The 26,195-nt window shown below is 36.0% G+C and overlaps 2 long non-coding RNA genes across 2 annotated transcripts in view; one reads left to right on the forward strand and one right to left on the reverse strand.

Moving 5' to 3' along the window:
- Positions 1-329: 329 nt before the first annotated feature.
- The window catches only part of LOC123279027 (uncharacterized), a 31,304-nt gene continuing 5,438 nt past the window's right edge, over positions 330-26,195 (forward strand). Inside the window, exons 1-3 of the long non-coding RNA XR_006516815.2 lie at positions 330-438; positions 9,423-9,560; positions 14,076-14,171. This is a non-coding gene — a long non-coding RNA (uncharacterized lncRNA). The remainder of the gene's footprint in view (positions 439-9,422; positions 9,561-14,075; positions 14,172-26,195) is intronic.
- LOC123279028 (uncharacterized) lies at positions 9,554-22,981 on the reverse strand. Its single transcript, XR_006516817.2, has 3 exons — positions 22,461-22,981; positions 22,051-22,283; positions 9,554-10,842 (listed from the first exon to the last, which is right to left on the reverse strand). It is a non-coding gene; the product is annotated as an uncharacterized lncRNA (long non-coding RNA).

Raw genomic sequence — 26,195 nt, forward strand, 5'->3', positions numbered from 1 at the left:
TATCAGTTTCCCCACATTAAACCCAGCATCTATAGGGTTAAAACCAAAACATTCATTCCCTGCTTATTCTCTGGCTTCCTGGTTCCACAATCCACTATCCTCCATGGAGACAGACACCATCAAGGACAAGCACCTGGATTATCCCCTCCCCGCAAAGAGATACAGGCTGGTGGGAAAGCTGCTGACCAGCAAGGTCACAGGCTTCCTCCTCTCTACAAGTGTCTCAAGGCCAAAGATAGGCTGGTGGGAAAGCTCTGACCAGCAAGGCCATATGCTCCCCCTCCCCTACCTAAAACCCCAAATAAAAACCCTTCCTTTTCGGGGAGTTTGGGATTTCAGCATTAGCTGCCCTCTCTCCTTGCTCAGCATTGTGCAAAAATAAAATTCCTGCTTCCTTCCACCACACCCGGTGTCAGAGATTGGCTTGCTGCGCAACGGGTGAGTGAACTCACTTTATGTTCGGTATCAATTCTATTTTTTCCCTCCCCTTTAAAGTTGGATAGATCTATGCGACCAGATATTGTGAAAGACAAGAGGTGATATGTATCATCATTTTGGGGACCAAACGCTTAAGCTCTGATGCTCCATTTTCCATTCTCCTTTTATTTAATTATTTTTTCCTGCTCTGATAAACCTTGAAACCTCATCTTGAGGTTGAGGTGCGACAAGATCAATGCAGCCTGGAATTCTAAGTCCCGGGCAGAGGTCAGTAGCATCGAAGCTTGATATCTGAGCCATCACAGAGACATAAAACTTTGTTGTGTTGGTATCTTTATTTTTACAGTAAAACCTAGTTTTACCTGACTGATACAATTATTATTATCAATTCTCCCCAAAGTGATTTATAGATTGAATGCTATTTAAATAAAGCTACCGACAGCATTTTGGGGGAACTTGACAAGTTGATATTCAAATTGACATGGATGAGCAAAAAATTTCTTAAATAAGAAGTAAAAGTGCTAACAAAAATTATTGATGCATTTGACTACCTTGAAGCTAAGAACATTTGCTCAAAAGACATGGTAAAGCTATAAACAGGAAGTATTTGCTACATCTATCACAAAGAATTAATACCACAAATATATGAAGTTAAACTTTGTCTACAAGAAAAATGCAGAAAAAAGGAAGCAGATATAAAAATTAACATTTCATAAAAGAGCAAACACAAAATGAGATACTCAATCTCATTAGAAATTAAGAAAATGCAAATTGAGACCATAATAAGATAGAATTTTTAAATCACTCAATGGAATTAATTAAACAATCTGAAAAGATGTGTTAGATAGTTTATGGTTCAACTCAGTTTGTTATACTGTTTTTGGATTGTAGTATAAGTTCATTATCCACTTTGGAAAACAATTTGGCATTATCTTTTAAAGTTGAACCAGAGTATGTACTAGCAATTCAGCTCCTAAGAAATATGTATGCAGATATATTCATAGCAGCACTAATTTAACAGCAAAAACTATCTGGATATGGGCTGGCCCCGTGGCCGAGTGGTTAAGTTCGCGCGCTCCACTGTAGGCAGCCCAGTGTTTCGTTGGTTCGAATCCTGGGCGCGGACATGGCACTGCTCATCACACAACGCTGAGGCAGCGTCCCACATGCCACAACTAGAAGGACCCACAACTAGTAATATGCAACTATGTACCAGGGGCTTTGGGGAGAAAAAGAAAAAAAATAAAATCTTTAAAAAAATAAAAACTATCTGGATACAAACCAATAAACAAATTGTATTATAGTCACACAATGAAATGTTCTACAGCCATACAAAAGAATGAGCTACTGCCACATACAACGACACAGCTGAAACTTTAGAGCATAATATCGAGTAAAGAAGTGCAAGACCCCTGAGGTGATATTTAATATGATTACCTTTTAAAGTTTAAAATAGGCAAAATTGAACAATATATTGTTTTGAAGTGTATGGATGTGAGTGTGTGTATAAAAAGAAAACAACAGAAAAAAGTGACAAATACAAAATTCAAAATGGTGGTTCCCTCTGAGAATTGGAGGAATTGGGATAAGGGAGGCATCACATATATAAGCATAAATAATAAGTAATGTCCTAGTCCTTCCACTGTGTGGTGAGTTCAGGAATAAAAAAATAAAAATGCGCCAAGATTGAACTGATGATGCTATCATGTCTTGAAACAAGGGTTAGTTTTAATTTAATTCTGTGCACCTGAGATTCAATTAAAACATTCCCCTGGTAATTGGAGCGTGTAGCCAAGGTTGAGAATCACTGCACCAAGTCAATCCTTAATCCTCGCTATTTATCTCGTGATCTGACACTTAGCAGAGTGAGGATCTCCCGGGAGCTGGTTAGAAGTACTGAATACCAAAGCCCATCCCAGACCCACTGAATTAGATCTGCATTTCCTCACATCCTGAGGTGGTCCTCATGCATGGTGAACTTAGAGAAGTCCTGCACCAGATTATCTCTAATGTGCCTGTTAGTATTTTTTTATATGCTTGAAAATAATTCCAAGCAAAAAATGAAGGGGTAAAGATTAATTTATAAAAGTTACTTTGAATTATTCTTTGAAAGAATAAATTTTGAAACAAATTAAACTCCATATTATTTTAAGCTTTTTGATCTATAATAACTGCTTGAAACAAAAAATTTCAAATGCTAAAAGGTTACATTTGATTTTATGATACCAACTCAAATAGTGAATAAAGGAATTATTGATTAGGAAAGTAATGCTATCTATGAGTGGAAAGCCTTTAACCTACCATGAAATATAGAGATTGTATCAGGAAGTCACATAACCTAACTAGCTCATTTGCATACTTTATAGAGAGTATGTGAAAACTATCAAGTAGATACTTTAAATCAGTGAAACTTCAAGGGTGTGATGACTTTAGTCTTACTGGTACTTCAGGATCTTTGCCTCGAAACCCAATATCCTTTTTACTGTTTTTATGAGCACAATGCAAGAACATACTGGCTTTCCATCCCCATGAACATGTTGTGTATTTTAACACAAATGAAAGCCAGTGGACAGTAAGAAATCTAAGAGATAAACAACTTCAACAAGCTTCCTCAGTTTTAAGTAAGGTTACTTCTTCAGCTATTACTCATTTATCTCACTTTCAGTTTTCAAGAGCTTCCGGCGATTGCTTTCTAAACACGAAAACCAGGTAAAGGGAGTTAATTTAAAAATACAGCCAGTGCTTTCCTACTGTCTCTTGGGTTGGACAGCGGTAGGTATTCCAGAGAGGGTCTGCATGAGGTTGTTTTATCATAATCACTGTAGTAAAAATGATAATATTGAGAAAGATAACCTTTTAAAGGACACAAGTGGGTGCATATATGATAGAGAAAAAACATAAATCAGTTAAAAGAAGTTTGTAGAAAATTCAGGGAAGATTGGGAAGATACTGGTTTGAAATTACATCCCTGACTGCTCCCCTTCTCAGAGCCACTTTGGAAAGCTCTAACTCCTAGAGGAAGGCAAGCTGGTGGAATCATTAGACCCTGTGCTTGAGGCTGAGTGTTCCCACTGGGTGGCAGTGGTTGCAAGCCTAGATCAAGAAGGGGCAGCAGCAGCGGAGGCTGGTCTTGTTTCTCCTCAGGTCTAGATAAAGAGGAAAAAACATGTGAATCCCTGAGGAGCCCTCAGGAAAGAGAACCCGTGAAGTCCTTTAGAGCAGGATTACACCTGCTTGCCCCCAGAATGTGTCCAGGCTGGTTGTGCCTAATTCTATCCTCTTGCCATTTCCCCTGGGTGAGGGGACAAGGGTCTGGTGTTAGAGATTGCGCCCCACCCTCCACTTGGAAACAGCACTTGCACTCCCAGAAACCCGAGGGCAAAGAAGCTCTTTTCTCTTCCTAAATGGAAGGATAGTGGTTCAACCATCTGACTTTTTTTGTGGTAATTCATTCACAAGTCACAAAAGTAGAAACTGCTGTGTCATCCACTGCTTGCTGGATTGCCATAGCACGAGAAACCTTAGTGGCCTGATTGTTCTGTGGTTGGAGGAACAATAGATCACTTAAAAACCAAAGAAAGCAATGAAAAGTAAAAAATTCATGTAAAAGACTCAGACCCTGCTGATGTAAGGTTGATATGTACATACAGACCAAGTGGCTTCCTTGAGAGGGAACTGATTGAAGACTCAAAAGGGAACTTTAACAACAAATTGGAACTCTCACTGAGATGCTACTTAGGCATACACACACAGGCGTACACAGAAAAATTCTGGGCCGATAAAATAAATACAGTTTTTGTAAATACAAAATTTAATAGACAGGATTGCTGTTTCCAGCCACAATATTATAACCAACATGAGGTTTACCCTACTACCTTCAACCAGAAGTGCAATCCTTCTTCACGTTTCCTCAACTTTCTCTCATACTCTGCCTCTTTTCCGAACTCTGCTGTGCCTTCTGGTCTGAATCCTCAACAGGTTCTAATCTCTAATCTGCTCTTCATCTTCCGTTCTAATCAGCTTATATACACAGAGTATTTTTAATTTTTTTATTTCAAAATTAAACTTCTCTTCTTGGGAAGCTTTCCTTTTTGTCTCGTTGCTGATGATTCCAGGGATGTGGTATACCTCTTATCACTTTGAGGTGATTGAATAATCCATATAAAATTAGTACCTCTGAAGGACTAAGAAGGGACTAAGTGCCTCGACAGGACTCAGGAAATGTTAGCCATCACTACTATGATGATGACTACTGCTGCTCTTACTACTGCTGTTATACTTACTTTGAAATCCAATACTGCTGTGCCATTAGATTTTTCCTCAGGTATCAGTTTTACCTTTTGTAGAGATTTTTTTCATTTATTCGTGTATCGAGTTTCTTCAATTGTTTCAAAATTCTTGATTGTGTGCTCTTAGGGAAAGTGCCAAGTGTCATGAATTCTGGCTCATTTTCAGGAAGTTAAGGAAGGTGAATTACGTGGTATCTCGAGGTGAGCTTCAGTGCTCTCTTCGAAGTGTGGAATCTCCCTGTTTCCCAAAAATGTTGCCAATCACGACGCAGCCCCACCTTTCTCGCCTGAGATCCCTCATTCTCTGTGCTGGCTTAGAAAGAAACTCCAGGACTTCACGTCCTTGCAGAATCCTAGTCTAGCTATTCCGGCTCCATCCAGTTCTTCAGTGCAGAGTACTTTCTTGGCATTGCTTTTGCCTTGGAACTCGTAATATAATTTTCTGATACAATCACCCTATCTGCTTTCCATTTTAATCGTAATCATTGTTCCTTGTTGCTATGGGCTGAATTGTGTTCCCCCCAAACTCATACGTTGAAACTCTACCCCCTAGTGTGATGGTAAAGAGATGGGGCATTGGGAGACAATTAAGGTTAGATGAAGTCTTGAGGGTGGGACCCTTGTGATGGCATTGGTGCCCTTATAAGAAGAGGAAGAGAGAGAGAAATCTCTCTTTCTCTCTCCATTACCTGAGTACATAGAGAGAAGGGAGCCATCTACAAGCCAGGGGAGGACCCTCATCAGAACCTGACCATACTAGTACGCTGATCTCAGACTTCCAGCCTCCAGAACTGTGAAAAAATAAAGCTGTGGTTGTTTAAACCTCCTAATCAATGGTGTTTTGTTATGGCAGCCCGAGCCCTAAGACACTTGTCCTTGAAATATTCTATTTCTTGTTTTCATGATATTTCCATTTCTTCATTATTTTTTAGGAATTTGGAGGGAGATAGGAATCTAGTAGCCTCTTTTTATGAAGTGGTTCTGACAGGTTTAGGGTGCAGTTTTCTATAAATCTTAAAATAAAATATTTATTTAGGCCAAGGAGAAGTACAGAAACATTCCAACATTTCATACCCCAAGGCTAATTTACTTCATCATCAATAGAACTTGTTCAACCAATAAATGAAAGAAGAAACGTCATATAATTATATGAACATAAACACAAAAACACTTGATGAAATTTGCCAGAGATTCTCAATGAAAATTGGAATAAAATGGGAATAATAGCTGTAACAGTCAACTTTCACTGATCTATGTTGCAGTAACAAACAACCGTGAAATCTCCATGGCAATAAAAGACCATTTCTTTTTCATATTCCATTTTACTGTGGTTCAACTTCTCTCTTCTCTGCTGTTTCATGTATCTTCTCCACTTAATGATCCAGGATGAGGAAGCAGCCCTGATCTTGAATACACTGTTCTCACTTCAGAGGGAAAAATGAACTTTGGCAGAAACTTGCAATGTCCCAAGGTTTGAATTGGACATTGTGTACCACGGTTTCTGCTCATGCCCTGTTAACTAGAGCAAGCCACACAGCCCAGACTGCTGTCCATGGAACAGGGATGTAAATCCTTCCACAGGAAGCAGCACGAGGCAGATTACAGCAGACAGGGGAGTATAATGCTTCTGTATCGAGGGCAGCGACTAACTGGGAGCAATAATTCAATCACAGAGGTGACCAGCTTCAATATGAATACATTTCATAAGGAACGGTTCTTAGCATACCTCATATTTAGTGGTAAAATGCTACGTTATTTTTATTAACAGCATGAATGAAACAGGAATGCCCGCAATCAGCGTTATTAGTAATCTTTGTTTTACTGAATCAATGTTTTAGGAAAAGAAAATAAATAATCAATATAAATAGTCAAAAAGAAGACAGTACATTGTTGCTATTTTGATAATATTATTCAATATTTAGAAAGCTCAAGTGTCTCTATTATTAGGAAGAGAGAGAGAAAGAGGACTCGGGAACAAGGTGAATTTACAAAAAAAAAAAACGAAAATTCTCTACATAAATTGGTGATGGAAAACAACAAAATCTTCCTTACACTATAGTGGGGAAAACGATACAACAACTAGGGATAAAAATAAACAAGATCATTTAAAAATATAGAAAGTTTCAAATAACGTAAGGCAACACCTGAAGACAAGATAAAATGCAAAGTTCCTACATAGAAAGATTTAATGTCATAAAGACAATAATACTCCTAAAAATTAAATATAAATTTAATGGTACTCAAATCAGTACCCCAGTTGTTTTTCACTCAAGAAATATATTTTCAATTTCATATGGTTCCAATGACACTGCCTACACTAATTGTCCTTTTACCTCGTTGGTTACTCCCTTTCTACATCTTTACAGCTCTCTGTTTTCCTATTCATTATCTAAATCTTAATGTTTCTTGGAAATACGCTATAGCACCTCTTTCTTACTTTTGTTACGCTCTCTCCTTGAGTGACATCAGTCATTTTTATTTGAACTACCAGTCTATGTCCGTAATTCTCAAATTTGCATTTACAATATTACCACATCCTTTTAGGTTTAGACAAGTATATCTAGTCAACTGATTGACATATCCATTTACAGATTTCATAAAAATTTTAAAATTCATCTATCTAGAACTTAACTTCTAATTTCTTTACGCAACTTGCCTGTTTATCTCTTTCTCAGAGCAGCTTTACATGGAATAGCCCCAAACTGGAAACAACTCAGTCCACCAACAGGTGAATGAATAAACAAGTTATGATATATCCATACACTGAAGCACTGTGCAACAATAAACGGAAATAAACTATTGATACACTCAATAATATGGATGAATCTCAAAATAATTGTGTTGAATGAAGTAAGTCAAACAAAAAAAGAGTGCATATAGCATGACCATATATAGAATTCCAGAAAATGCAAACCAATCTCATACGACAGAAGCGTATCAATGATTCCCTGGGGATGGATGGAGGTGGGGGACGGAGGGATTATAAAGGGTCATGAGGAAACTTTAGGGGGTGATGGATATGGTTCTAAGGTTTTTACATATGTTAAAATTCACCAGATTGCATACTTTAAATGTGTGCAGTTTAGATCATGTCAATTTTACTGTAATAAATGTGTTAATAAATGTCTGCACCTCCTACTATCTGAAGACTTTCCCTCTTTAGTGTCTATCATAGACACTTTCTTTCCTATATCTTGTTCTTTGTCAATGCTGTTTCCTCTGCTTTAAGCACTCTTCTCCTTGCTTTTTATATGGTTTGCTTCTTCTCATCTTTCAAGTACTTTTCTTTAGAGACAATCCTACTCAAGTTGAGGGCCTCCCTTATAATCGCTCCCCTTTATATTTTGCATGTTTACATATTTTCACCAATATTAGTTTCTCTTGCTTCCTGAAAGGAATGCAGCCCTGTCAACACCTTGGTTTTAGTCCAGTGAGACCATGGTGAGCCCATGTTATAGTTGACCTAGACAATTATAACATATTAAATTTGTGAGGTTTCAGCTGCTAAGCTTGTAGTAATTTGTTGCGGAAGCAAGCACAGCAAAAATAATACAATCAGTCTCTGCAACTTGACTCCAAATTCAGTTAGAGCAAGGACCAGGTCAATGTTGTTAACCATCAGAGCCCAGCATCCTGTAAAACTGTAAAACCTTGGTGCGTGGTAAGAGTCCAGTAAATGTCAGTTGGCTGAATAAACTACAACATTATCAACAATCTAAAATCTAAAATGTTATATCAGATTACTATATTAAGCACTTTTCTTAGTTCTATCTATGTTTTTGGCGATATTAGTATGTACATGCATAATGCAAAATGTTGTGGATTGTATGAAGATGAATAAGCTTTGTCTAAGCCAGTAAATCCTTAAAAATGAAAAGACGGGAGAAAAGAAGGACATGATCCTTGCCTTGAGGAAACATTCTATCTTATGAGTATGACAGATAGATGTGCAATGAAATATTACACAAGACATTCACTAAGAGACTGAGATCAGAAACAGTGCTGTGTGAAAGAAAGTGAAACTAAGAAGTGATTCTGATTTGAAATGTCAGAAAAACTTTTATGGGATTTGATACGAGCATCAAAGAATTAGTAGAATGTCAATAGTCAGAAATGTTGGAAAAGTCGTTCTACCCAAAGAAAGTTAATTTTGCTATCAACCTATGTCAAAGTGAAAAATTTTAGAGGTAATCATGATGCGTTCAATGCATCATATTTATTCTAAATGCAAAAATCAATTGTTGTTTGATTTTTCTGGGCCACAACTTCACTTGATTAATGAGATGTTTATTTGCTGACTATATTTAACTTTGGAAACTTGACAAAACGGAAAATATTTTAGATTTTATTTATTGAATATACTTAGTATAATTTCCTCTTTGATTTTCTCTCTGCCAGTCTCTTGCCATCTCTACTCTATTCTCCTTTACCTGTCCCAAGTTTGAAATCTTATCACTCTCAAAATTAAAAAAGTCAGCGACCTCTCCCAGAGCCTCACATGTACAGCAGGCGTAGAATACACTACTGAGAGTCTGAAGTTAGAAACTAGATCCAGGTTCAGGCAAAAAGGGTGGTGAGTTCAAGACATGTTGCAAAGCGTGAAGCTCAGATGGAGATCTAGTAAATAAAATTGATTAAATTATTTATTTCAGGGCACATGCATTCAAAATTCATTATGAGCTCTACAATTCACAGGTCCTAACAATACGCAGAAAAAGAATGTGACAGAGAAACACGTCTCCACTTTCAAGAAGACTGAACCTGCATATCAGCCTTTCCATGCAACACTGACAAATGTACATGGAGACCATTTCATTATTTACAGAATATCGTGTAAGTTTCCTAAAGGCATTTCATTCTGTGAAACACAATCTATCATGAAAGGAAATTATAAAATCTGTGTGGATTACAACACATTACGTTTCAATCTGTAAAGTTTATCTGTGGGGAAAAAACCAGTAGTTTGTTGGTGAATGTGTAACAGCCAGCTCTTTATGTGTAGTTCTGACATGAATGCTAGTTAATGCTTTTAAGCTAACAAGTGAGATAAAAGAGAAACAACTAAGACGTGTCAGAAGTTCACCCATTTGTCAATGACATGAGTGACTTCTTTGCTCATTGGATAGCAGTGTTCAAATTCTAAGAGAATATTTCCTCATTTTTTTGTGCTATTTACAGTGTAATGCTACAGACGCAACACAATTTTAAGTTTAATCTGTATTATTAACATTGTGTTTCTTAAATCAAGACAATACAGAAAACAATAAACCAAGCCCCGATCTGTAGTTTCTTCTCATTTTCATGGTGCAAATATTCCCTCCCCGGCCAATTTCAAGCTAACGGTGTGATGTCACCGAAGGCAGAGTTGGAGTGAGGTACAGAGCAGTGTAGCATGATATACCTGTACCATACGATACACCAGATGTGCAGAACCTCAACAGATAGCAGTGAAACATAGTAAAATAATAGAAAACGATCCATTTGAGAATTTATTACCTTTGTTTATATTATAATTTTCAACTTAATTGCTATAACACCAGGTAAGTTTTCATTCCTACGGAAGCTTGCAGGTAAAAGACAAAGCTGTAAGTCTTTCTATTTCCTTCTAAAAAGCCAAAGAGTTTCCACAAAACCTGATGTAGGTAACTCCTTATCTCCTTGGCGTGAACTATGTCAATTGACAACAATTTTTCGATACGTGGTGCCACTAAGTGCAAGCAACTGATGTTAGCCCTAGATTAGTGTGGTACCTCTCACTGCCCTCATCGTTGTCCTCTTCAGACCATTTTCCTTACCCCGTAAAAAGTGGGCTCCTAAAGTGCAATTTTGATTATGTAACTAGATGGCTTTTAACCCTTAATATCATTGTTCTTCGTAATGAACTCTGTGTTCTTTAGCACAACATACAGAATCCTTTCTCTCCCTTCCATTCTGGTCATTCCCAGCCCTACCACGCTCAGTCTTCCTTCAAAGGATTTGGGGAGGAAGTGGATGTGAACGGAATAAGGAGTTGAGACTTGAGATCATCTCATTCAGAAGGATCTTTCTCCGCTTCCCTTTGCCAATTTCCTTCTTTAAAATCCCTCCAGGACATCCTTTTTGTCACCATCTGGAACTGAAAAAAATGTGAAATCAGAGTTGACAGTAAAAGAATGGAAAGGAGTTTTAAAATCCTGGCCAGACTGCATCTGTGGAGTCTCCTCCAGTGCACATCCATTTCTTGATGCAAAATCATCTGTGTGTCAGGCCATTCCAGCCCTGAATTCTCATCTAATCTAGATACCAAACCAGTGATCTTAGAATTGTGCATTGCTTCCGTGGAGTTTTGGTCCTTATGCTAACTAAAAGATGGAGTCAAATTTAATTTTTTTAGCATCCTGTAGACAAATCATCTGTATGATTATCTGAATTGATTAAATAGTTTGTAATTCTGTGGTTGCAATAACTGTCCAGAATGGGCAACAGGATCAAAGCAGCTATTAAAATGCAGAGAAGGATGTGGGAAAAAAATCACAGGCAAGTTTTTTTCAAAATTATATTACACATTAGAAGGGGAAAGAAACTAGCACTAATTGAGCACCTCTTCTCTATCAGACACTTTGCTGTACTATCTACGGACCGTACCTTCTCCACATAAATGCCCTTTGAAGTCAGAATTATCATTTTCATTTCACAAATGAAGAGATAGAAATATAGGAAAATAAGAAACAACAAAAATCACACAGCTATTCAAAGGCTGATCTCGAGTTATTATCCAGGCATTTTGTTCCAAGGTAGACTCTTCTCTTTCCACTACAAGTTTACCAAATGGGAAGTGATTTTCATATTATCTGTAAATAAAGGAAATTCTGAGAGAAGAAATCAAACCTAATATGAATTTAGTACCCTATGTAAGGCCTCACATTGAAAATATAATCAATAAATAGATATACGATTGTTAATGTTTTAAATATTTACTATATATTCTGAATATTTACATTTGAGATATAGAATTTATGGTTCTTGTTTTCAAAAATAAAATTATCCTACTGGCATGTGTGACTGGGTGTATAATTCAGAGTGAGAGAAGCTTTTAAAATTTTGTAATAACTCATTGTGAAGAGGTTCTAAAGAAAACGGATAGATGACCATTTCATTGATTTCCAGTTGAAAGTTTAATTAGGTATATAATGAAAGTGTTATCATTCTTGGGGGATAAGTAAACACACCGTGTTGATTTCTGTCTGAGTATCACTCTTAGAACATGGACATTTCAAACCTAAGAGGAGATCAGGAAGAATTACTTTAAGGACTTGCTGTATAGGTTTTGCTAAAACACACAAAACTATGAAAAAACCTTATTTAATATCTGAAGAGGAAGATTTTTTTCTAAGTTCCAATTAAAGTCTACCTACCAAAGTCAATAAACATCACAAGTGTGTGTAATTCTTGTGAAAAGAGAATACTCTAGTTTCTGAAATGGTGCTATTACCAATTTGAAAGGGTAAGCTCTTGCTATTGTTACAAACAGAAAACCATCCAGTAGAAAACCACTTCAGTATCTCAGACACATCCGTTGAATACAGATGCTACCTTTGTGTACTGAGCCAGGCACTGTTCACACCTCCACTGCCTCAGACAATATGTGTTTTTATTAGGCAGATTGTTTTACTCGCATTGAAAATGAATTGCTAACTAAAAATGTACTTACATTTTATAATTTGAATTCGTAATTACTTATTGTTTCTAACACTATACATGAGACAGCTTGAACTTATCACGCCTCACATTTCCTGGGTTTTTTTTCAATTTGCTGTTCTGACTGAAATTGTAAACTATGATCACAAAGAAGCTAGTAAATTATCACAAAGAAAAGTAGAAGCGTAAGTAGAATACAGATTAATGTCTTTACAAATTCATTTGTCTTATGCAGTCATAAGCTGTTATTTTCTCTAACCTTCCATATAGTCAATGCTTGTTTTAATAACTTTGGGAGCCAATGGGTATATTTGTTCCTATACTTGTTATATTTGCAACTTAAAAATTTATTCGTCAAAACACCATGAGGTTTCAATACAAATAATAATGGCAACTGTGGCATTTACTTCCACTTTATAAGTTTGAATTTTCAAGGCTTTCCTCCCTAACAACACAAATAATTTAGAACATTTTAATGCCATTCCCTCTCTTTCCCTATACAGAATGAGGTCAAAGAAATGCAAAATATGCTCTGATGTCTTTGTTCTGAAGTTTGCAAATCCAAGACAATGCCAACAGATTTTCAAGACAGGGATTGAGTCAAAGAGTTTGGGAAATGTTAAGTCAGACGAATATAAATGGGGATCTTTCCGGAAAGATTTCTCGTACCCATAACGTGAGGTTGCACAATGTTAAGCTCTAGGATAAAGATTTACCGGGCAATGTTTTGCAAAATTATTGAATCATCGAATTCTATTAACATCTCCAAGACCAGTTATTTGAAGAGAAATAGTTTGTAAAAACAGTTTATGAAGATTATTTCAGTCATAGCAGGCAGGTGGGAGAGAGAGAGAGTTTGGAGGTTGAGCAAGGTGTAAGTGGATAATATTTTTCAAAGTATAAGGTGATAATATTTTTGAAACGTATACAGAGAAGAGGTATTATTACTATGATTACCACTATTATTATTATTTTATCCATTACTAGATTCTAAGCAGTCATTCTACCCAAATGGAGGCATATCTCTTACGGTCCAGGAGTGGAACAAGGACTGACTCCAGTATTGTTATTTACTTTTAAAACAAAAGTTATTTTCCCCCTGTTTCACTCATTTTATTTTCTTCATAACACATATTTGCTGAAATTGTCTTGTTCATTTACTTACTTGCTTTTTTTCTTATCCTCTCAATTAAGGGAACAGGAAATTTGTCTTCTCCGCGGTGCGTCACTTGTGTTAGAGCAATGCCTGACGTGAGAATGTTGGCATTTGTTACACATTTTTGAGTAAATAATATAGAAAATCTGATACTGTATAGCTCGAGGTTTTCTTTAATTGTGTATTTTGTTTATTTGTTTATTCAATTATTTATTTATGTATTGATGCATTTATTTGTGGTGTGAAGGTGGTCAGTGAATCCTCTCTCCATTTCACCTTCAATTTTGCTGTATAAGGATATTATTGAGTATTATGGAAACAACTTCCAGCAGGAGTTGCAGGCTGGAAATATTGGGCCAGAATTTGCTAATTTTAATTATAAACGATGTGGTGTCATTTAAATTTAAATTTATATAATTGTATTCCTTTTATTAAAATCAAAATTAAATTATAAAAATTGTATTTTGTCATATATATGTGTGTATTTCTGAATCACTTTCATCTGTTTTTCACAGACAAAATGAAGGAGGCATGAACCATTAGAGTCTCTATTGAATGAGCGAAGACGCGGAGGAAGTACATTGAGATCTAAGCGGCACCGCTTGTCTAGGGTAATGGTGATTTCTGCAATAACCTTTAGGAATGAGAGTACTAAATCTGGGAGAACCTAGAAATGCAAGAATTAGGAGTTTGAACTTCATCCAATTATCAATGAATTTAAGGGCCAATGTTTCTTACTCCTTAAACAGTAGAGATATAATTAAATTACGTATCCACCCTCTACAGAAACGTCTTCTTTTTTCCTTCCGAAAATTGTTAGTGCCTTTCTGAGGAACATCATTTGGAAAACGCTTGGAGGATAAATTGAAACATCAAGTTTAGATAGAGAAATGTTAACATAATTGCCTAACAGTTAATATCCAGGTCTGACTTCAGATCCTGACACTCGAAGGCATTTACTCTTGGCCACGGGCAAGTCATCTCTCTCAGCCTCACTTTCCTCACCAGTAAAATGACAAATTCCTCTACCAGGCTTTTCAGAGAAGCAAACGGCGCACTTACAGCAATTAACACAGAACCTGATATATGATATACAACCAGCAAACATTAGTTATTATGATATTTTTTAATAAATTCTTTGATAGTTCATTTCTCCCAATGCCTATAGGGATTTATAACCAGGCAGGAAAAATTCTCATGAAATTTTAGTTCTCTGGCCTAATGATACTACTAAGTCTACTTGATTGTAGCGTCTCTTGCTACAGTGATACTAGATGCCTCTGGCTCTGTATGTGGGGCACTCTACCCATGTACGCACTAGTGCACCAGAAAATAAGGCTGAGTTCATTACGAAATCTCATTTTTGGTCACAGTGGTTTAAAGAAGTACAAGTTCTTTGCTATTGCTTTCCCTAAATATTCTGACTATTCCCATGTGTTCCTAAGTCTGAAAATAAAGTCAGCCATAATAAAATAGATTCAATAATCGCTTCATGGACACAAGAGGCAATATGCATGAATAGTTAGTTAATATTTTGGACTTAATACTGGGTAATTATATATGAATTTGATGCGGCTGGACATGGAAATAATGGAGAAATTGCTGTCAAGGTGAAAATATTATTTTAATGTGTTTAAAGAGGTCATATAACTCTAGTAAAGAAATTGTCCCTTATCATATTATCATTATTTGGCACATATGATTTTCACGAAAATGAAAAGACAGAAAGAGTAAAAGAATAAGATATAAATTTTAAGTGGCTGATATCAACACATATTAGAATTTAGGTTTGAGTCTGTCAACATATCCCTCAAATTGTTTAATTTTTCTTTTACTATAAGTACTACATACACCCACATTATTTTTTAGTCAGCTAACAATAAAAGACAAATTTCCTAAGGCAGATAAAAAGAGATGAGTAACATGTTTTTCAAATGTGAATGCTTTGGATGTACAGAGATGCTTCTGTAAACTGAGTCAAAACATTTTGTGTCATATGTGCTCAAAATTTTAGTCAACTTATCTATCATTTTATTTCATGAATAAAATATACCACTATAATTTTCTTTTGAACCTGGCTGCTTTTGTACTTTAACCATCTTTTATTCTTGTCTGAATTGTATGTTACCTATATAACAACTGCGTTAGCAACAAATGGACAGATCAATGTTAATTTTAACTATTGCTCCAAGGATTTTAAATTTAAATTATTTATGAGTTCATTGTGATTTGTAAGACAATCAATGCAAGAACAGACCACTCATTAGCTGGCTGTTTATCTGTCTTTCCTATAATTCAAATCTGGAAAAGGAATTACTGCTGTCAGATGCCATATACATTTGTTTTTATTTAATACATTTCTTCTTCTTATTATTATTATTTTTAAGAATTGGCACCTGAGCTAACAACTGTTGCCAATCTTCTTCTTTTTTTTTCTCCCCAAATCCCCCTAGTACTTAGTTGTATATTCTAGTTGGGGGTCCCTCTAGTTGTGGCATGTGGCATGTGGGATGTCACCTCAACATGACCTAATGTGCTGTGCCATGCCCTCGCCCATGATCTGAACCCTGGGCCGCCGAAGAGGAGTGTGAGAACTTAATCACTTAGTTACGGGGCGGGCCCCTATTTCTTGTTATTAATATGATCAGCAATAATAATTTTACCCAGGGTATAGAGTTACAGGTCAGGGAGAAGGAAGACCTTGTAAATATCTTCTTTTGCTGATGGCTAAATATGTTGAGACCTTAATATAGCTTTTCAAAATAAAATGAAAAGAACAATTACAACAATGGAGACAAAGCTTAAAAATAAAGATACATTTAAAAATTAAAGTGAATTCCAAAACAGAAAACATTTAAAACGACAGAATTGGGGCCAGCCTGGTGGCAAAGTGGTTAACTTTGCACACTCTGCTTCAGTGGCCCAGGGTTCACCAGTTCGGATCCCAGGCATGGACCTATGCACCGTTCATCAAGCCATGCTGTGGTGGCATCCCACATACAAAATGCAGCAAGGTTGCCACAGGCTTTAGCTCAGTGACAATCCTCCTCAAGCAAAAAGAGGAAGATTGCTAACATATGTTAGGGCCAGTCTTCCTCACACATGCACAAAAAGAAAGACAGTATTGATCATTTATGATACTTTTTAAAAAATGATCCCCCTTATCCTTTGAAAACGGCTAATAAAGCCTTTTTAAAAATTACAGAAATTAAGTAACTATTTTTTTTTTCCAATTCAAATCAGAATGTGGTTCTTACAGCTATGTAATTGTCAGACTTTGTGGAATAATGACAAATTGACATCACTGTGACTGACTTAAACAGTTGATAATACGGACTAGGTAGACAGTAATTAAGTAGTAGTGTTCCAGAAAAATAAACAGGTGCACACATACAAGGATGTAGCTTCAATGTCCATGAATGCAGAATAGGAAGCTACAAACAAAGAAGCTTCGTCATCTGGCCTGCCGCTGACCCACTGCACATCCTTGGACAACAATTAAAGCATCAAAGTCTCAACTTCCTTCTCTACAAGATGAGATTAGCTCCAACACCCCTGCCAGTAACCAAATTCTCTCATTCTGCAGCACTATTCAAGAGAGCTTCTCTTCTTTACTCTTCGTCTCTCCTCCCTCTCTCCCTTTCTTTCTCATTTTCCCCATCTATACACACACACACACACACACACACACACACATACACACTGGCAGAGAACATAGATGCACACATTTCATTGAAGCATATATATATAATTTTAATTAGATTGTTCAATTATTATAAAGTTTTGAGCTATAATAAATTTAAAAGTAGTTTTATCCTTAAATGCAAAAGATAGAAGTGTGAGAAATAGATTTTTCTTTGATTTTTAAGAATTATCTTATTATAATTAAGTTAATAGAACAGATAATTAATGATGCAAAATAGAATGAATCTGGAATTCTTTCACTCCTGGCTAAGTAATTTAATTGGATAGAAAAATATAATAGATTAGCATAGATATACATATGCAAGTTCTCAAATATAAATGCACTTGCATTGGGTTTTACGAATGACCTGTTTAAAATGAGTTCATTTAAAAATGATGAAAGTACATTCTTGTCCTTTCGTTTTTCTTTTTTTTAATTTAAAGACTTCTATATAACCTGGCTAATGAAATTTGCTTAATCCCACTTAGTATGACAAAAGAAGATGTCCAGGAGAAGCACTGTTAGGATTTGCTTTTCAGTCGAAATAAATCCTAGAGATCAAGCTGCCACCTATTATTCGAAACCTTTACTCAAGGACATTTGCATTACAATTAGCTTATTATTTATGGTATACATATCTGCGACTGCTGACTATGGCATTTAATTCCTTTTCCACAGTCAGTGGCTGTAGAAATGATTATGACTTCAGTTAGAATAGTCACACAGGAAAGGAGAGCCGGAAATATACACATACGTGCATGTGGCTGTGCCTGTGTCTCTATGTGTGTTTAATACACACACGTACATGCATTGAATTACCTAATCTTATGTTGCCTAAATTATGTCCACCCCAGCTCGCTTTTAACTTGAGAGTCTAGGTCAGTGGTCACTATTAAGTGGGTCGAATCCTGTGTTCCCCCCTCCCACCTGCAAGACCTTGTATTGACATTGATTATTTGCATCCTTTTGTCCTCACTTGAGAGCAGTAAATACGTCTTTTTGCATTTGCCTGGGACACAGATCTTCAATACTCATTTGCTGCATGAATAACAGGAAAAGAGTGTTTAGAACTTGAGATAATGGATTCTAAATATGAAAGAGAAAGGAATTTCAATAATTTAGTTATTAAACTTGGAAGATTACTATAATTTGGATCATATTTCCTTTATTTTAAAAGACATTGGGAAAAAAAATTATGTAAGAAAATAGAAAACAGCAAAACTGCAAAAACTTCTTTTCAGTGAACATTTGGCAATACTGTTTAATGAGCATCAAGCCAATTTTTTTTATAATGTATTGTTCTAAAAATCACAAAGCATTTGCACATCCTTCTTTGTTCACTTTACATCAAATCCCTGTATGCTTTTCAATCCTTCAACAGACATTTATTGAAAATCTATCATACGCCAGGCACTTGAGATAGGCTGTAAAGTTTAGTCTGCTCCCTCAAGAAGGAACTATTTTTTTTCATGAAAAAAGTTTAAGAGGATATAACAATCATAAATAAGAATACATGTTAGGACATTTTCAGAGTAAAATCCTATAAATAATAGAGCTTTTTAACTATTTCATAAGATACAATACATGCGAGCTGTATTTATCTGAAAGCATAATTATTAAAGCTAGTTTGCGATTGGACCTTCATGCTGTGCTAATAACCACTTCATTTCCTAGAAAAATAGGTTCTAGGTAACAAGGAGAACTGGATATGAGAGAGTACAATTACCCCAATTTTTCTTCTCCACATACATATATAGGCAAATATCTGTATCAACTGATAACATACACATTACTTGACTGGAAAATACTCAGTTGAAATCTCTGGATGTCGATAGTTGTACTATAGGACCATATTAGAGTCAAGTGATGAAATTTCTAAACCTACGGCCTCCACAGGTCCTATAAATTTCATCTTCTAAAGATCTTTCTACTAAGTTCCTTCTCTCCAGTTAAACTTTTACTCAGAGTTGGTCTTTTTACCCCCATTTGCTCTCAGATAAAGTTCTTCATCCATACCACCGCCTGGTTAACTCTCCAAAACGCAGGTCTGATTGTCACATTTCTCTGCTTGCATGCTTTCACTTCTCCATGCTGTCTAAGGAGGTCACCCGAGCGCCTCGGCAAAGTACACCAGGTCCTTCCCAGTCTAGAGCCCCACCTCCTCTCTGGGTCTTTGAGTCCCCCTCTCTTCTGAGCCCACATTCCAAACTTTCTGAACAACAGTGAGTCCTTTGTCTTTTGCTTCCCTTTGGCTTTGCCTGTGCCCCCAGCTTGCCTGGAATACACAAACTCTGTGAACACCTCCTCCTCCTCTTTATATTCACTCTCTTCTTCTACCTTCACTGAAGATTATTAAATGCCAGCTAATTCTTAATCACTGTTCTAGGACTGGAGGAAATAGATGATTAAAACACATATTCCGTACTTCATGGAGTATTAGGAAAAATAAGCATGTAAATAAATAATTATTGGATTGTGGAAAGGTATAGTAGAAGCATAATAAAACGATATGTGAACAAAGGAAGAATTATAGAAAGTTTAAAGGAAGTGACATTGACTTAATATTTAAAAGAATATGTAAGACACACATGATGACAGATGCCCAGCTGCTAATTTTCTGGGCTAAAAAATGGGAATAACAGGGCCGGCTCCGTGGCCAAGTGGTTAAGTTCGCGCGCTCTGCTGCAGCGGCCCAGGATTTGGATCCTGGGCGTGGACATGGCACCGCTTGTCAGGCCACATTGAGGCGGCGTCCCACATCCCACAACTAGAGAGACATGCAACTAAGATATACAACTGTGTACAGGGCGGGGTTTGGGGAGATAAAGCAGGAAAAAAAAAAGATTGGCAACAGTTGCTAGCCCATGTGCCAATCCTTAACTAAAAAAAAAAAGAAAGAAGAAAAGGAAGATTGGCAACAGTTGTTAGCCCAGGTGCCAATCTTTAAAAAAAAATTAAAAAAAAAAAATGGGAATAATGGATTGAAAGTCAATCATTTCATACAAAGATCTTTAAATTGCCTCCCTCTTTCAAATTCATATCTTGCTCTCACCCTGTCAATTATCTAGGTATCAATTTCTCCCAGGGTTGGAGGGTAACCTGACTTACCTTTCACATGTATTTTCATGTAGAACTACACTAAGTTAAAGTTCCTCCATTTCCTTGCTTAAGCTCTTTTTACGGCCTCATGAACTATGGGTCTTCTAGAATTTTATTTACTTATTTTGTGTATTGATGACCTACCTATTAAATTATTTTTGAGGTTCTCTTAAACCTGGATGAACTTAAGCTTCTCCAGCATAAGTATCCACACAAATTATTTTTTTCCTTTTCCCTCATTTATATAATGTACTAAATTAAATCAGAGTCTTAAATTTCATAAGCATTCTCATATTATTCCTCAAAGTACTTTTGGTGTGTATGTGGAACTGTTTGTGGTGGTTCTCAAACTTTGATTTCTCCAGAATCACCTGGAGAGCTTGTTGAAACACCGATTGCTGGTCCTCTCACCCATTGTTTCTGATTCAGTGTGTCTGAATTGAGCCTAAAAATTTGAATTTCTAACTCTGTTACTGCTACCCTGGGGGGTCACAGTTTGAAAACCACTGTGCTGAAAGAATAACATATTAGAATGGAGCTTTTAAAATTCTAGAAAAGCAGTAAACCAATAAAACTTAGTTTAATCCCTATGAGAAAATCAATAAAGTAATTATAAAGAGCAGATCAGAAAAGCGATAGTAGTTGAAAACTGAACAGAATAAATATACTTCAAAAAAAGATTATTTGTGAGTTGGACATGATGACTATCATGACAGTAAATTTAATTTGGAATGGAGGGGATGTTTTCTAAACAAATGTTTCTTACTTTTTTTATTTTCACTATCTCTTCAGACTGGCTAGACCTAGCAATATGCTTATTTTTCTTCTTATAAGAATAACTATAAATTCCATAATCTTACTAAGAACTACCTGAATTTTTCTAGCCAAAACTAGCCTATAAAGAAAGAAAAAATTTTGAGGAAAAAAATAACACTGAAATTGATTCTCCTGCAAATCTCTAGTCTCCATAAACTTATTTCATCTGCTTTTCTTCTCTTAAGACAGTGATTAATTCCTCTGCACTAAAATGTCACTGTCAGAACAAACAGTCCTCCATCCTTCTGTTCAAAAGAAAAGTTCATTTCTTCTCTAAGCCCATGAAATAACCTCTATGAAAGTCACAAAAACATTCTAGTGCTTCGAAACTCCACACTTCAAGAGTCTTATACACTTTTCTAACAATCGAGAAAATAAAGAGAGAGCCAGTGTTTCCTAGCTACGTTGAGTCGAGGAGGTAAATAGGATTGAGAAGGGATTGGTGAATGTGATCAAAGGGTACAAACTTGTACCTATAAGATAAATAAATTCTGGGGATGTAATGTACAAAATGATGACTAAAGTTTTCAATACTGTATTGTATATTTGAAAGTTGCTAAGAGAGTAAATCCTAACAGTTCTCATCACAAGGAAAAAAAAATTGTAAATATGTGAGATCATGGGTTAACCAAACTTTTGGATAACCATTTCACAATATAGACATACATCAAATCATTACGTTGGACACCTTAAACTTATACAATGTTATATGTAGATTATATCTCAAGAAAACTGGGGAAAAAAGGAATTGAAAAGAATACTTACGGCACATAAGTTATGGAATTCAACTGGGGCCATTCCTATCCATATGCAAGGCCCCCTTTAATGGGTACATTTGTTTATATATTGAACTCAGAATCCTTCACCTAATGTCAGTAGCTTTTACTTACTGTTTTCTTTTGAGATCAATAAATCCTTTGCAACGTCTTGTGCAAAGCACCACTTTCTGTCCCACGGTGAGGAACTCTGGCTGTACGCTGCTGAAGGCTAGGCTCCCAGGACGGTGCTCCTGTGGTTTGGAAACCCCATCTTCCTCCATACAGTGCTGGTGTGACTCTTCTGTTTCATGCAGGACATGCACCCTCTAACTCCTGTGGCTCACAGAGCTCTTGAAGAAGCACACCTGGACGAGAAGGAAGACTCTTTGTTCACTAAAAATGCATTAGCCCAAATTAGCCAACAAGGGATTATCATCTTCCTTTCTACTAAGTTAAACACTCCATTAAGATGGGTTTTTCCTTCAAACTCTGAGTTTTCAAAGCAAAGCCTTTTCTTACTTTATTCATGCAGTGAAACACACCTGTATTTTTCCAAGGGGCAAACTTTCCTTCCCACGAATATATCAGTAAACGTATAATTAAAAAAGGATTACACCTGTGGCAGCAACATTTTTCTGAAAATCTCAACAATTTTCTCTCAGAAAAGTTAAAAACAGAGAAATGTGCCGTCATTTGTTGCTGCTTGTAACAGAAGCGAAACCGAGTTTCATTTCCTGGTGATCCGGTTTAACAGCAACCTGAATCTACTTTTATTTCACTTTTTTTCTTACTTTTCTTTGAATTATAAAGAAAATGGAAATAAACAGCAGGAGCAGCATATAATATCAGGAAATATACGACTATTCAAAGCCACGAAACTGGTACTTAAAGTTAGTGCTGTTCTCATTAAATTTTTAATTTTAGGTGAATAAGAGAACTAATTGATATACTAAGGAAATATTAGAAAACGTTAGTCCAACTTAATGATTTTAAAAATAAGGATCCAGAGAAATGAAGAAATGTCACTCATCATTTGATACTTTTGCACCTTGCCATGTTCACCAATTGTCTTGCCTTGTCATTGTTTTTAAATATTTGTTAATCATTACAATGCAGTTTATCACGTTCTTAAAATCTGTTTTTCAAAATTACTGAGGTTAATCTTCAATCACCTGATTTTTACAGAGGTTTCTCAGTAACAGAATGGAATGTTGAAACATTGTTATATTGCCCTTCGTGAGAATAAAGTTTTTATTAATTGCTTTCGTTTCTAACGAGAACGGGCCTAGGGGATCTGACGGAAGGTGAGCATCATGTACCATGATACTCAACTAAGAAACAAAGTACAGATATTGACAATATTTTATGAAGTACTGAATCTTTCTTAAGACGTGAGGTTACATAACCTAGTGGAAAGTTAACTGTAAAGGCTCTCAAAGGGCTAAGATTAATCCCAAGAGTACCGTTAATTTTCTGGTATTCCCGTAGGTGTGACTCTTTGAGCTTCAACGAGAACATCTGCGAAAGGAAGTGAATGGGTTAGTCAGATGACTTAAAACATTATGACTTTCTCTAAATTGCTTTATATGGTCCTAGAAATAGGGCACCAGAGTATCTCCACATTCCCAGTTTTACAAGCTTTAGCCATCTCTTTAAGAGTGTAATTTCACTGCTTCAATGGCCATTTTGCCTGTTAGAAACCAAATTCTTCGTAATGCTCTTGTGTACAATTTCAAGGGTCTAGAAATGAAGATCACATGTGAGATATCAATTTTTCCTTCCATTAAATTTATGCTCACTGAAATAACTTTAAATTAGAGAAAATACTTTTAATATGGCAGCTTATCAAACCGTAGTGTCGTTTTACTGGGCTTTATTCACAAGATGCATCTTCGACTCATTGTTAATGTAACAATGCACTAGCAATTAAGCACTGGGGTTTCTTGGCCTAGTTAAATATTACTCAATTCACTCATTTCTCACATCTGTCACATCTGATATTAGCCCATCGGTAACAGAATTCTAACTGCTGCAATCTATGTTCTAAAGATGAGTATTTTAGTGCCCTTCGGAGAAGCTGAGGCATATAATGCCATCTTGCTTGTCTCCACGTAATTCAGCTCTTCTTTAAACAGCTAAAGGAAATTTCAATAGAATCTATATAAAATGCTCATGTTTGCTGATATTTCCCTTGTGTGAATTAAACTTAATCTGCAAATCTAAGAAAAACATTTAGTTCATCATTTGGACAATTTTTCATTGTACAATTATTTTCATTCAATAAAGGCCACAAAAACTCTCGAGTTTAGTGATGCTCACTGCATTGTATAAATAAGCTAAATCACCTGTTTGCATGAGATAAAAGTTTCCTTTACTAGGAACTCATTTGAATTCTCACAAAATGAAGACAATGGCTTAATGATTTTAACGACAAAACCAGCTCAGTTCCTTGACAAAATCATGGATTTAATATCCTGGAATAATTTTATCCACTCACATAATATTTAAGAGTCTCATTGTGCATAATTTTAATTATACACAGTGTCATTTAACATGAAAGCTCTCTAAAGTACAGCCACATGAGAATGTATAGAAAGAGACTCTGAAACAAACATTTTGAGAAAAATAAAATCCATTGCAATCACTTTCCTTCAGTGGCTTAGATCCTTTAGTAGATTCTAATGGCCCAGTGAGCCTGCATAGACTTATTTTTACGTTTGGAGTTAATGTGATCACTGTAGCATCTCACTGCCCTCAATCTTTTTGTTTCCCTTGATCCTGAAGCTAAATGCATCACAGATTCTGGGCTCACAACAAACTGCTAAATGAAGTCTGCTGCCCTTGTACGTTTGGGAGGGCATTTCTTCCTGCCAGCAATCTCTTTCCCTCCATCTAACGTACTGTTATCGACTGTGGCAGTCTCAGCACCTAGCATGATGTTGAAAACTGAAATTTGTAAAGCAATTTGAGAAATGGCAATAGCTATCAAATATCTTTGAAGTTTATTTTTGTAGAATTTTGTGTTTAAAATGTCTTTCATTTACATTTTAATGTCTTCATTTCAATTACGTAAGGCATTTGAGTAGGCACAAAGATTCCTTTCTGCTTTTATTTCTACATTTTAAATTTTATAGACTCCATTTTATTATCACAGAAATGAGCTAATTTTCATCATCATTTAACAAAACAATTTTCTTGTCTTTGTAGAACCCAAACATATGAGAATAAATTGGTTTTGAAAATTTACAAATAGACTTACATGCCCTTAATTACATAAATATGTCAAAACAAATGCTAAATACATTGTCCTGAGGCTAACCAAGTTTTATTCAAAACTTTAACAACATGTTTGACCAAAAATAACAAATAAAAAAAGTATTTTATTCAACATTTCTTAACTTTTTCTTGCTATATTTTCATGAAGATGCATCAATCTATTAAAGAAGTATTTCCACTGTACTTTAAAAAATTTATATTACCTCAGTTTCCCTTAAATGACCTGTTTTGGAATATGTCAAATGCTAGCTCCCCAAAAGTACCACCAAAATAATCTATTGGTAAGTAAAGCTCAGTGCCTTTCTTATAGCAGTAAAGGGGGTCATTTCTTTGACAGATCATCAGTAGCATGCCAGAATGGTGAGAGCAAATTTGGGATATTTACGCAGCTTTTGACAGGAGTCGTGTTCAAGGCCGGTCTTTCACGCAGGGGCTTAGTCAGGATCTGTAAGGATCCTGAGAGAACAATTTAGAATTGGTGGACTCAGTGTGGTGAGGCTTGCAAGGGGAGATTTTCTAGAACGTCTGAGAAAGTTATTTGATGCTATCTATTGAAAAGTTGAGTAATCTGATATTTGTTTAAATAGGTTTGCTAAAAGTTCCTAAAGGAGTAATAAAGTAATTTCCATCGTTGATCTCACCAGGCAAAGGGCAAGAGTTTCTCAAAATAGTAAAGTTGTATTACTGTACACAGTAAACTATGTAGGAAATTGGCTTAGGTTCTTCATGTCTCCCTGTTCCCAGCCCCCTTCCGACCAACTCCAAGCCCACTCCTCCCATGATCATTCTTCATCCTGATCTAAAGAACAGACCATTAACAGCTGGGAACGTGATCAATCCAGATCTTCACAGATATTTATCATGTGTTACTTACATATACATTTTCCAGGGGTAGTTGTTTCTGTTCAAAAAGGCCTCAGGTTGTTCTGTTCTATTTGCTTGAAGATCATTTGTGGGGTCATTGATGGTGTAGCATCAAAGGTGAACACTGCAATGTAGAC

This window comes from Equus asinus, chromosome 20 (genome assembly GCF_041296235.1).
Source record: "Equus asinus isolate D_3611 breed Donkey chromosome 20, EquAss-T2T_v2, whole genome shotgun sequence".
NCBI lineage: Eukaryota > Metazoa > Chordata > Mammalia > Perissodactyla > Equidae > Equus > Equus asinus.